Source organism: Pezoporus occidentalis, unplaced genomic scaffold (genome assembly GCF_034315485.1).
Source record: "Pezoporus occidentalis ecotype Australia unplaced genomic scaffold, CSIRO_AGI_Poc_V1 ctg118, whole genome shotgun sequence".
Lineage (NCBI taxonomy): Eukaryota > Metazoa > Chordata > Aves > Psittaciformes > Psittacidae > Pezoporus > Pezoporus occidentalis.
Window position 1 is genome coordinate 5512130 of NW_026912972.1, and position 13018 is coordinate 5525147.

Consider the following 13018-nt stretch of genomic DNA (forward strand, 5'->3'; position numbering starts at 1 on the left):
TCATCCTTGATGGAATTTAAGTCTGGATAACACAGACACTTGAATGTGAGATTAATTGCTGGACTTGCATATAGACAGACATGCCTGTGCACAGGGAAACAGAAAGATACAGAAATACTGGGGAGCACTCAGTGTGGGTGCCATAGTCCTACCCCCTACCTCCATCAGCTACAGACAGCATCTATTCTGCAGAGCACCAGCAGACAGCACCCTCTGCCCATGGGATACACAGGATTTTGTCCCAGTTTGACCAGTACTGGGCTTTTCTCACTCCAGCATCCTCCAGGTGTGGACAAAGCCCAGCTTTTATGCCTGGGGATGGCCAGTCCCTGTTTATAATGCACTCTCATTACCAAGGAAAAGTGCAGATAGGACATGTTTACTTGATGTGAGTATCCCAACCTGGCTCCTACCAGAAGAGCAAACCACGAGAACAGGGCTGTACTGGGAATGGCTGAAATAAAAGCAGGACAGCCACAATGTGTGTGGAGTCAAATGCTCTGCATAGTTGCGCTGTCAGCAAACACAGCAAGCCAGGGAGCAGGGAACCAGAGGCTAGCACGGCTTCTTTCTCTGCTCCTATTTGCCTTTGCATTTGTTATCTTGGACATAAAGAGGTCTGTAAGCCAGGGATTTGGGCAGTTAACCTCAAATAAACCCTAAAAACACTACTCCAGTGAAGTGGAACAGTGTCTGTTGAATTTAATGGAGCCGGGCTTGCTTTCACCAAGGCTGATTTGAACTCTGAAAACTGTTTCCTGAAAGCTAATGGCAATTTTGGGGTGTCTCGTTTTGCTCTGTGGGTAACTTTGATTACTGTTTTTTTTACCTTGGCTTTATATCAGACTCCTCTGCACAACTGAGTGTGTGTACACGTGTGTGAGAGAGAACATCCAGCAGTGAAAGGATGCACCACTGTAAAAACAGGCGTTTGTTTTTGCTGTGAAATATCCTTTATACTCAGACAGACAGCAAATATTTGACACTGAGCAAGAAAATCAGGTATGCTGTTTGACAAAGCGGATGTCCTGACTCACCAGCATATCATTTCATTGCCTCACCCAGCCCCATCACTTAAAAACGCTGTTTAGGATCAAAGCATCCTGCAGGCAGGCAGTTCTGTTTCTTTAAACAAACCCAAATCATGCTTTATAAGGTCAGCAAGCTCCCAAAGAGTGACTTGGTGGAATACAGCTGCAGATGGATAGCTGTGGCATGAAATGAAGCTGTTTGGAGAAGCCACCAGCAGCTGACAGCGTTAACACAGAGGGCTGGGTGCAGGAGCTCTCTGGTGGCACTTTGACAGGTTGGGGATTCACTGACAGGTAAAGGAAGCTCACAGCAATCAAAAGCACTGGTCTCAGCTCTTGGCAGCTAGTGGATCATGGATCATTTCCAGCTGTATTGATCTCTTGAGGGCTTTGGGTTGTTCAGGTGCAGGCTGGAAAATAAGCACTCTCATGGACTGTTAGAAAGAGAGCCAGGAACTGTAGTTAAATATAGGCTTTGACCAAGCAAAAAGATATCCAAATGATTCTGTTTTCTTGCTCCATGTAACTGCTAGCAATTGACAGATCACTGAAATAAAATACAGATCCAGCAACTTGGAGGCCCTGGAAGATAAAAGCCTGACTACATCTGTTGCATCTCCTAAAAGCACTAAGCTGTTTGATACAGCTTCCAGGATTGGGACTTCTGATGCAGCCCACCTTGAGAGCAGCAAAGCAGAGGAAATAAAGCATCCCCCACTTGGGGTGGTTTCTGGACAAAGTCCAAAGTGGTCCCATGTCCTATTGGAAAATCTTGGCCGAAGGCAGGCAGGAGCAGAAAGAATTCAACTCCTAGGGAAACCTTGTTTTTAATAGGATTGGATGCAAGCCACAGTTTGGGAATTCAGAAGGCCATATCCCATTCCCTGGTTGTCAGTGATGTCAAGCACGATTTCTTCCTAGTTTATTTATTTATAAACATTGTATGTTTACAGCTTTCCTGGTGACTTCAGTAAGCCTTGACTGACAGCTCTCTAGGGTCACAGGGCAATCTAGCACATCTCTGTTCTGGTCTCACATGTTCTACAGAGGTATGCTGGGTCCCAAACTCCAGAAACCTCAGCAGTGCCCAAGGATTAGGAAGCTGTCCTTCCCCTGGTGTCTCCTTGTAGCCCTTTGGAAACCCAACAAAAGCTACTAACCCTTTCTCAAAACTCAGCCTATCTATTTGCATGGTATTTCTAAAGAAAGATGCATCAGATCTTGGTTATTCCTTTTCAAGCCAAGCTTCTGCATGTGGATGAGGCTTGTGCTGTTTCTGAGGAGGATCTGTGCATTCAGGGGCTGATGGGGGACACAGCAAAGCCCTTTTCAACACACTATCTCTTGTGAGTTTTCTGCTCCCCCTGGTTATTGCTGGGTGCATGTTGAAGGAAGAGGTACTCAGTCTGAGAGCTCCAATTTAGTTCAGACAGAGCACACAAGGCAGAGTGGTTTCTCCATCCCTTCCTGCCAAGGAGAGCAGGATGTTTATGTACTGCTCAGCTAAAGGTACCTGCGGCCTCAAAGCCTCTTACTCAATTTTGCCTGGTAATTGGGATTTCTTATTGGCATATCCAGTATCAGTGGATCCAGCTGAAACCTGATGTCCCTAAACAAACCATGCCTTCAAAGTCTGGCTTGCAGCATCCTCCCAGAGGTTCCTGGCTGGCCTTCATTCCTCCCGGAGTTCCTTTCAAACAGTCCCTTGTTAGCCCGGGAACAGGGCACATCGCTTGGCTGCACATTCACAGCCCCCATCGCTGCTCAGGGCCCAACCAGCCAAGGGATTTATGAGACATGCAGCCCAGAGGAAAAGATTGGGTAATTGGAGAAGTGGCCTCAAGGAGCCGGTGAGGCTGTTTATCTCAGACTCCCCTGGGAAGGCAGCTGCACCATGTCACCTCCGTCGTGCAAATCCCTGCTCATAACATCCTACAAATGGGATAATGCTCCTTTATCCCCCCATGCCTGGATTTGTGCCAGCCCAGCCAAGGGGTGCCTTTGTCTTCCCTGGCAGTGTGTGTGTGCAAAGTCTGGCAGCAGCAGAATCAGGCCTGCCATAAATGCCATTTGCAGGAGGAGAGCACCAGCTATCATCAGGTAGGACAGAAATCCCCTGCTGCCAGCATCTCTAGGATGGAAGGAGCAAGGAAATGGTGTTGTGGAGCTGGGGAGCTGCCTGCTCTGAACCAGCGCTGTGTGAGATGGAAGAAGGAGGGCTGAGAAGTTATTTTTGGGGTTGTGTTGCTTTTTTAATGCCATCACACATGGGCCTGTGGGTCATTCCTGCCCTGCAGGAACAGCCCAGCTGCAGGTCAGCCCCTCAGGGAGTGTAAATCTGCTCAATTCGGATCAAAAGCATGTTTGCCACCTGCCTGCTTTGTTAACTGGATTAGCCATTTACAGGCAGTCACTCTTTTATGGCTTCAGTGTCTGGGTTTCCAACATAATTCTTCCTTTCCCTGTCTCAGACTCTGTTGAGTCTGGCCCCTCGATCTCTGTAATTGAAATATAAGCATTGCTGTGCAGCAGACAGATTCAGGCTTTCTTTCTGGGCTTCTTTTCCTTTTTTTTTCCCCTTTAATTTCTTTCATGGTGACCCATGGGAGTATGGCTGTAACTTTAAATACCTTCCAGCACCATCAGTTGAAATGAGGCTGGGGAAGAGGGAGAATTAAAATATGCGTCAAAGGAGTACACAGGAGAAATACAAAGAGGAACAGGTACCCTGAATTTAATCACTTGTAGGGTCTTTCATAGACAATGATTATCAGCTCAGGAGGGGCTAGCGCCTGTAAGGGTAGAAGGAGACAGCTGCCTGCTACTTCCTCCTCTTCCCAAAGTCTTTTATGGAGAGACTGCTGCGCTCCAGGGTGGGCAAATGTGGGGTCCTTGGGAATTTTTTCATCTCTCCCATCAAACCACGTAGCCTAAATTCATTCCTCACCTCTGTCTGGCAAAGAATCCTCCTAGAGCAGGATATGTGGATAGGCATGTGGACCTAGAGAAGACTAAAACTAATAAAAACCTCCACTGAAATGTCAGAAACTGGTTGTACTCACTGTAGTGCTCTGACCAAGCAAGGTACTGAGCTGTACAGTGCAAAGCAAGCAAAAAGTCTGTGAAAACATCGCATCTGTCTTTTCCTGGAGTGGAAAATCACTCAAAGAAGCTGTAACAAAGGCTGTAAATTCAAACTGAAAATTTAATAGCTAGGAAAGCGTGTGTTTGCTTCCATTCCCTTGTTTACTGAAGACTTATATCTGAGAGTCAGAGCAAATGCCCTTCACTCCTCCTCACTGTCATTTATCATGTATGAACCCAGGCAACAGGTTGCCAGCTCTCAGGGGGAGCCACTGCCCTGGCTCAGGATGAAATCAGTTCTGCATCTTCAAAAGACACAAATCATTCAAAGGGAAGAAGAAATTGTACAAACGGAGTGTCTGGGGCCAGGTCCGGAGACACCTGGAGTGGGCAGAGCTGCAGTGATTTATGTGAGTGTACTCCAGGGCATGGACCATCCACTTGTGCACTGCTTGGAGAGCTGACCTCAACCAGGAAAGCTTGCCAAAGCCATCGAGAGAGGGCTGTGTCCTGAGCCACAACCATCTTCACTGCAGGATAGGAAAGAGTCTTGGGAATGGCATCTTGGGAACTCTGTGACACAAAGGATTGGGTATCCTCACATCTTGTTGCCGTTGTTGACCTTTGAAGATACAGAAACATCTCAAGGGTGCTGCCCGCTGTGAGTGATGATGCTCTACTGGCCTGGGGGATGCAGGCTGACATACTGCTGAACCAGAGACGGACTTGAGAAAGGAATTCAAGTGAAAAGTAGTATTTGGTGCACTTAAACCAAGAAGAGAAACTGCTCCAATCAGGTGTGCTTACAACTTTGTCACAGACATCCATGCTCAGCTTCTTTATTACCCACAATTTGCTGTTCCCTGCATGTAAAACGCCCTTTACATGCAAGACTGTAAGATTAAATGGGGAGAGACTTTTTAGCAGGGTCTGTTGCAATAGGACAAGGGGTGATGGGTTTAAACTAAAAGAGGGGAGATTCAGGCTGGATGCGAGGAAGAAATTTGTTACAATGAGGGTGGTAAAACACTCAACACCAAGTGCAACTAGTCTTTAATCTAAAAGAAATAGAAATAATGGCAAATAGCACCTCCAAAATTTGCTCCAAACATAGGAATGAAAAGCTGGGTGGTGTGGACCACTCTCCTCTTCCAGATAATCTTTCTTCAGCATTGAAAAGGGTATTTGTTTTTACCTAGAAGCTGAATGGTGACTACCCACCCTCCCAGATTTAAGCCTCTAGCTCTCTCCACTGAAGTCAACAGCCGTTTTGGCATGAATCATTACAAGACAGAAAGAGTTTTGTTATCCCTAACAAACCTTTCTACTTAGTGTGGTGGGTGGGAGGCTCAGTCCCAGGCTGATGGTTACGTCTCTACCACATATTTCACAGTATAGCTGTAGGTTCGCCAACTGTCAGTTCACATATTTTCATGGCTACATCTTGCTCTAAATATAGGAAAAGCCTGGTAACCACTGACGTCAGGCTGTTCTGATCCCAGCCAGCCCCCTACCACCTCATTAACTCTGAAACATGCAGGTTTACATTAATAAAAACTAGGAAATAGAGAGGTGTGAAAGGTAAGGCTCAAAGGGAGAAAACAAGCACCAGCAAACCTGACATGAAATAAAAATAATAAAACCTAAGGAAAGACTCTGAAGAAGGGGTGATGGATTGAAAAACAAGCCCCAGCGTTTGGAAGTAGGAGTGTAAATTGTCACTGTTTAAAGAAAAATAAAGGCTGGAGAGGAAAGAAACTGCTGCTCTGATCCTGCAGATGCTCTGCAGATGTGTGAAGCATGTGCGGCGCTGTTAACTTCTTGAGAGCTTGATAACACATATACATAATTGAAAGAAAAATTAGCATTTGTAAGTGGTATTTACGAGTATAGGAGCAAAAACTGCACTGAGCTTACCTTTAAACATCCTGTTTGTCCATCATCTAGCAGGGTTTGTGTTGGCTTCCAACTGCCCAGAGAGTCTTTTGACGCTGAGGTTTCCTGCTGGACAAGGAGCAAGTAATAGTGAGAGGATGCTGCATTTGTGACCATGTTTGGCCTCTGAAGTATCTCCAGGCTCAACTGATCCTGTGGGAGACATCAGGGATGCAGGGGACTTGGCCCTGATGGACAGCTGACTACAGCTTCACCAGGCATCTGATGTGCTCATCAGCAGGACACCACTAAGCACCTCAGCATGGGAATGGTGGTGTTCAGGTCTGGGGTGCCTCCTTGGATACTTAAGCAGATTTAAGTACCTGTTGGGTTTTCCAAACCATTCACCATTCCCAGTATGTTTGCATGTGCTTCTGGGAAGCTCTTTCTCTTCTGCAAAGCAGAATTAGAGTAGAAGCACTTGGATAGTTTTTGCATCCTGTAATTCTCCTCTTTTGTCACAGACATTGGAGAAGTGACACAAAGTACGTGATTACTCAAACTTGGGGAATTTCTGTGCTGCATCTTGTCCAAGGAGGTAGGTAGGAAAACTGAAAATCTTCATGCAATTGAGCAAATTGAAGCCAAACAACACTGTAAAAATGTGTGTCTGATTAGTTCAGGACCAGTTGCTGTATGTTAACTGTCTCCCTGTTCAGCAGATCTGCCAGTTCATAAACATTCATGGAAGCAAAAAGGCTGCGTCTGCCTTTAATTGGGACAGATAAACCTCAGGCAAGCCAAATTCCTGTGCATGCCTGCACATGTCCTTTGCAGAGCTATAGTCTCTCTTGGTGATCTCACTTAAACATAGTCAAAATGATTAAAAGATTCTTTTCTCTTTTGTTTTGAAATGTGATTTTCTCTTAAAAAACGATCTTAATGCTACTGACTGCCATGTAACACAAACTGTTAGTAGATCCCAAAACAGTTCACAACAAAGAGTTAAGTATTAGGCAGGGTTAGGATTTAAAACAAAACTGAATTAACTGATTTTCTGTCTGGAAACACTGATTTATCAGAATTGAAACTATTTGTGGGAATAGGTATTCCCCTGGATTAAGAAAAAAACCAAAACTGTTTTAGCACTGATTTAAAAGGCACTGCTGTGATATGAATTTAAACTTTTATTTTCTGGAGAGGAACAATGCTTTATCTACTAAAAAGTTGGAGAGCATTTAAAAAAAAAAAAAAAGCAAAAATTGAAGCAAAACATCTTGAAATTATTATAGCAGAGTCTTTTGGATAATAGCCTGGTGAATGTTTTAGAGATACAAAGTTTTGCTTGAAGACAGATGCAGAAATATCAAGACCTTGACAGCACCTCCAGCACAGGAAGGCCATTTTGCCGCCAGCACTAGTAGGTGTAACCTGCCCATCCTGCACTTGGGTGACCTGAAGGGCAGACACAGATGGGGCAGGCATAGGAATAGAAATGGAGGTTCCAAATTCTAGGCCAATTTCCTATCACCAAGAATGATTAGAGGTATTGAAGGAGTATTTCATAGAGGGATTAATTCACTCCAAACCTGCTCTCCAGATGAGTGTCACAAATCTTCTATTTCACTTCTTTTTAATTAAAAAAAGAAAAAAGTTTAATGTATTTCCATTGTACCAACCATCACTTCTTTCGCTGGGTGAAATATTTTGTATCCAAATAATGTTTTCAAAGCAAATTGCTCACAAAATTTTCAAAATGGAAGAGATTATTTCGAGCAAGAAATAATGGGGGTTGGCTGAGACCTCCTGAGGTTTGACCTGAATATACCCTTGGCCATGAGAAATGGTTTACACTTTGTTTTCTTCCTTCAGGCAAGTTTAGGTAGATCCTCTCATCACTTACGGAAATCTTTTCAGAAACTATACTTGCTATTTCTGAGACTTTGATGCAGAAGAGGAATAGATGGGCAGCTGGCACAAGTTTTGTTTTTGACTTCACTGGTGTCTGGACTTGCCCTAGTGTTTGTGTCTCCAAAGTCTGACTCAAACCCAGTTCAAGCCAATGGAAAGAACCCAGCAGCTTAACAGATATAAAGTTGCCACTCTTGGAAGGATAAACTTTCGGTAACACGTGGTTTCATAAATCTCTCTTCTTTCTGATCTGCTGGTGAGCTATCATCAGACTGGGGTTTTAATGATGGTTATTCAGGCATACACAAACACATTTCATCCTGCTGGTGCTACCCAGGTGACGCACTCTGCCACACCATCACAACATCTTTTGGCACCAGCACTGTACCCGTTGCACACAACCCTCCCCATCTGCCAAACCCTCTTTCCACTTCGTGGCCAGTGGCTGGGCCTATTGGCCTCCATTGCTGCCCTCTTGTCTTTGCTTTGATATGGCTCTACCTCTTCAGCTGTTGACTAGCTTGACTGACTAAAGCTGTTTATTTTAATGGTGCTGGGTCCTATCATGTTCCACAGCCTGCATGGTGTCTTCATTTCCTAATCCAAGTTAAGACAAAACAGTCACCTGAATTTATTACCTGAATTTATTAGAATTTATTACTTGGAAAAATTACTGTTCTCCTTAAAGGGTAAGCATAAGGCTTATAGGGAGAGGTGGTATGTTCCATTAAACCAACTGATATTAAAAACAGACAAGATTTTGGCTGTACAAGTCTTTCCTTAGGGCATTTTAGGAGCGGTCAGTGGGCAGATTTCTCCATGGCCTCCCTTGTGCAAGGGCAGTTCCCCAATGGATGTGTCTGCAACGTCTGCAATTTGTAAGACAAAGAAATGTTTCTGATAATCCATAACTTACCTAACAAGGACTCCCCATGCAAATAAAAATAATAATTAAAAAAAATGTTGTTTTTCTTCAAACAAATACTTTTAGAAAGCTATTTTGTAGTAAGTCACTCAACATTACTGATCCTCATTAGATTAGAAAAGTACACGCTTTCCCTCCAGGATGTAAGTGCTGGAATTTCTAACATTAGAAATGATTGAAACTGAGTGGTTTGAAATGGTAATTTTTCCTATATCTGAAATTTAAAAGATGACAGTTTTCTTTCCCATGTCCATTCTCATTATTTATCACAGCTTATGCTGTGATTTACATCCATAGCAAGTAAAATGGAAAGCTCGACTCCTTTCAGGCACTGCCTCCCATCTTCTTTGCTTTTCCCAAACACCTACACTGCCACCTTCTGCCTGACAGCTCACAGCTGAATTTCCACCACGATTCTTACATTTCTTATCCTGCCAAATTCAAATTCATGATGTATGTCAAAGAAAAGTTGGAATACAAAGAAGAAACCACGTGTGCACATGCACAATCAAGATGGTCTGTAAACTGACCTTTGTTTCTGGCAGGTCTCTATTACAGATGACATGTTGGCACTATACCTAATTCCCAGCTTCAATTTAGAAGAAGGGAACTTGATAGTGTTTCTCCCCATGACCCAAAACACTGAAATTCCTCGCTCGGCCACTGTCAAGCTAACAATGAGGCACAAGTGTTTTTCCACGTTTGCTCAACAGCCTGATCGATACAGGCAATGTCTGGAACATCCAAATGGGTGCTGACGGAAGACAAGGCTTAGACCATCAGTTGGCATAAGTTCACATTTCTCATTTTGGAGAAGCTACCCTGCTGTCCGTGGTTATCAGTACGAACTGCGCTAGCTGTGTCTGCTTCTACTGTGGCTTAGAACAAGGAAACCCAAGTGGCACATGTCTATGGCTTATGGATGAAAGAAAAATGTTCTTTTTTTTTCCTTGTTCTTGCTTTCCAGTTGAAATATTAGTTAAATACAAAGTTGAGAATAAAAAAAAAAGAAATCACCTGAAAGCTAGCTAAAGCCAGCTGCACTTTAACCCTTCTCACATTGCTCATGGTCAAGAATTGTTGGTATTTTACCTTTCCTGGCAAAGGAAGGGGTGCCAAAGTTACCCTCTAGTTAGAAAAATTAATGTCCTTAGCAAACATGCTAATTCCTGCAACAGCCAGCCCCATGGAGAGAGGCACTTCCAAGCAGGAGCACAGGCCCTGGCCCCAGCCCTAGAACCTTCGCAGAGGAGAGATGGTCTTGCCACGGAAAGCACCGGGCAATTATAACCATCTACCCGCCAGCTTTACCAGGCAGACAGGGCTTGCAGGCTTCAGAGACGTGGTGCATGCAAGAAAGAGTTGAGAAGTTTCCCCTGCACTGTAAACAGGATGGTTTCCCCCAGCATGTTGCGGCATGGCTGATGGAACAGTGACATCTAGTGTCCGCGGGGTTGTCCTGCAGCCACCGCTTCCCTGGCTGGCTTCGCTGGGCGCCGGCAGGATTTGGCTCCCCACATAGAATCATAGAACCACAGACTGGTTTGGGTTGTAAAGGGTCTCAAAGCTCATCCAGTTCCAACCCCCTGCCACAGGCAGGGACACCTTCCACTAGAGCAGGTTGCTCCAAGCCCCTGTGTCCAACCTGGCCTTGAACACTGCCAGGGATGGGGCAGCCACAGCTTCTCTGGGCACCCTGTGTCAGCGCCTCAGCACCCTCACAGGGAAGAGCTTCTGCCTAAGAGCTCATCTCAATCTCCCCTGTTCTGGCAGGTTAAAGCCATCCCCCTTGTCCTGTCCCTACAGGCCCTTGTCCAAAGCCCCTCTCCAGGTTCCTGGTAGTCCCTTCAGGCACTGGGAGCTGCTCTAGGATTTCCCTGCAGCTTTCTCTTCTCCAGGTGAACAACCCCAACTGTCTCAGCCTGTCTTCATAGTAGAGATGCTTCAGTCCTCTGATCATCTTTGTGGCATGCAGATATCTAGTGGCACCTGAGACATGTAGGATGTCAAAGACATCAGTACAAATGTCCAAGCATGATACAGGTCATAGGGGAGACTCAAGCCCATCTAAGCAGCAGCTGGAGGGCTGGATGGTGCATCAAATGAGCAAAACCAAAGTTTGCTTCTAGTGAAGAAGGTAATTGTTCTTGTTGGAGGATGAATTCTCCCCATCCAGGACCACGGCAGTGAGGCAGCATCACTAGGAAGCCTCTGTCTACCCAGATGCCTCTGACAGTCTGTGTCACAGCAGCTCCAGGGTATCATGCTTAACTGTGGTCTTACCATCTGAATGTCTCAGTTTAATATCATGTTCTCAGTTTAAAACCCCAAATACAAGTGCTTGCCAGTGCCAGTGATTTTAACTTACCAGAATTTGGTATGAGTTTCATTGGAAGATGTCCCCATCTCTATTCTTGCCATTAAGCAGGAGAGTCCCACTATATCTGCTGTACAGACACAGGTAACTTTTCCTCTGGAGAGCCTAAACACAGCATTTAAACATCTCTGGCAGATCAGTACCAATAGGCAACTGGGCAGCATCTGAACCTTATGTGAGTGTGCTCCATCTCTGGGCTCCAGGTGAAGGGCCCTCTACTGCTGGTCCCTGACACACAGCCAAAGGCTCACTTGGAGACAAACTGAGCTGCATTTCCTTCTCTTGGTGCATGAGGAGGCCCAAATCTGAGCTAAACTGAAGTTTAAGATGTGTGCCTCCCTGGTAATTTCTATGCACATTAGAAAAGGCAAATTACTTTGCATTTTGCTGACTGAAATACAGCTTATTGGACTTCTACCTCAAGTGCATGAATGACAGGGGGTTTCCTACTGAGATGACAGAATGACAAACTTGAGCTTGGACCCCTATGAAAACCATTTCTGATGGTTTCTGTAAATTTTCAAATTGCAGATATTTTTTAGCATTTTTGCATCCTTATACTTCACCAAAGGGTGTTTTGCAATATTTTCTGCTTACCCCATGATCGGTTTTATCTGAGTGCTGGGACTGACACTTTTTTCTGCTCATGCTGGGATCAATGCACAATGTGATGCACAAGCTCCTGAGCCTGGTGACTCCTCCCTGCTGCACAGAAGTGAGCAGCTCTGCTCTGATTCCATGCTGCTGTGGATTCCTTCTCCTCCCTGTGGCTGTGCTCTGAAACTCCATTATCCCCCTGCACAGGGCCTTTCTTCAGTACCTAAACTCATCCAGAGCTCCTAATTATTGCCCTTTTTAGGCAGTTGCTGTCCTACTAAGTTACCACAACAAAATGCATTTTGTTGGTATCAGAACTGGTTTCACAGCCACAAGTGACACCAAGGGATGGTTCTGCAAAGGCGCTGTTTAACATTGACCACCACCAAAAAAAGCAGCACCATATCTAACAATGTCCTCACCCATGAGACCATCAGGTCTTTTTACGCACCACGTGCTTACATAAAACATGTAATAGCGGTACTATAAAGTGATAGCATCCCAAGGGCTGACTTTTGGGTGGTGTCACGTACTATGGCACTGTGCTCCTCAGACTGCTGGGTCTGTTCTCCAGCAGTTGAGCTGGCATGCAATGAAGTTTATTCTCTGTAAAAACACGGGAGGTTTTCCAAAGTGCAGATGAACTACTGAGAAAAAGGAGAAAATCACTGGGAGCAGAGCACCTAAATCCCACTGAAATTAAATTCAATCCCCCTCATCTCCTACCGAGACTTTTGGTCTTAGGCTGGCAAACAACCCTACTCTTGCAAGCCAACAGGCAATTGGAAGTGTGCAGAGAACATGTCGCTGAGGCGTATGCTCTACAAATACCCCAACTGCTATCCTCAGTCAATACAAATGTTGCTGCCTGAATAGGGTTGCAGAGAGTAAGAAACATTAGTTTTGTAATGTGTCTTGTTTATTAAGCTCCGTTTTCACTGATGTCCTGAGTTGACAAAAATGTTTCCCATCAAGACAGACAAACAGAAGCAATTCATAAATATATTTATATATATTCCAAACACTGTAGGTATAAACAAATAAAAGCTCTGGTTTGCTATTTTGGGAGGTCCTGTGTAACCAGCATTTCCAACTGGCCAATTATCAGCACGTGTGTTAATCAGTGTAGAACTTCCACTTTTTTTTAAAGGATCAAATCCAGTGTTTTAAAATTATTGCTCATTATCAGACAAAACCCAAGATACAAACGATATTCAT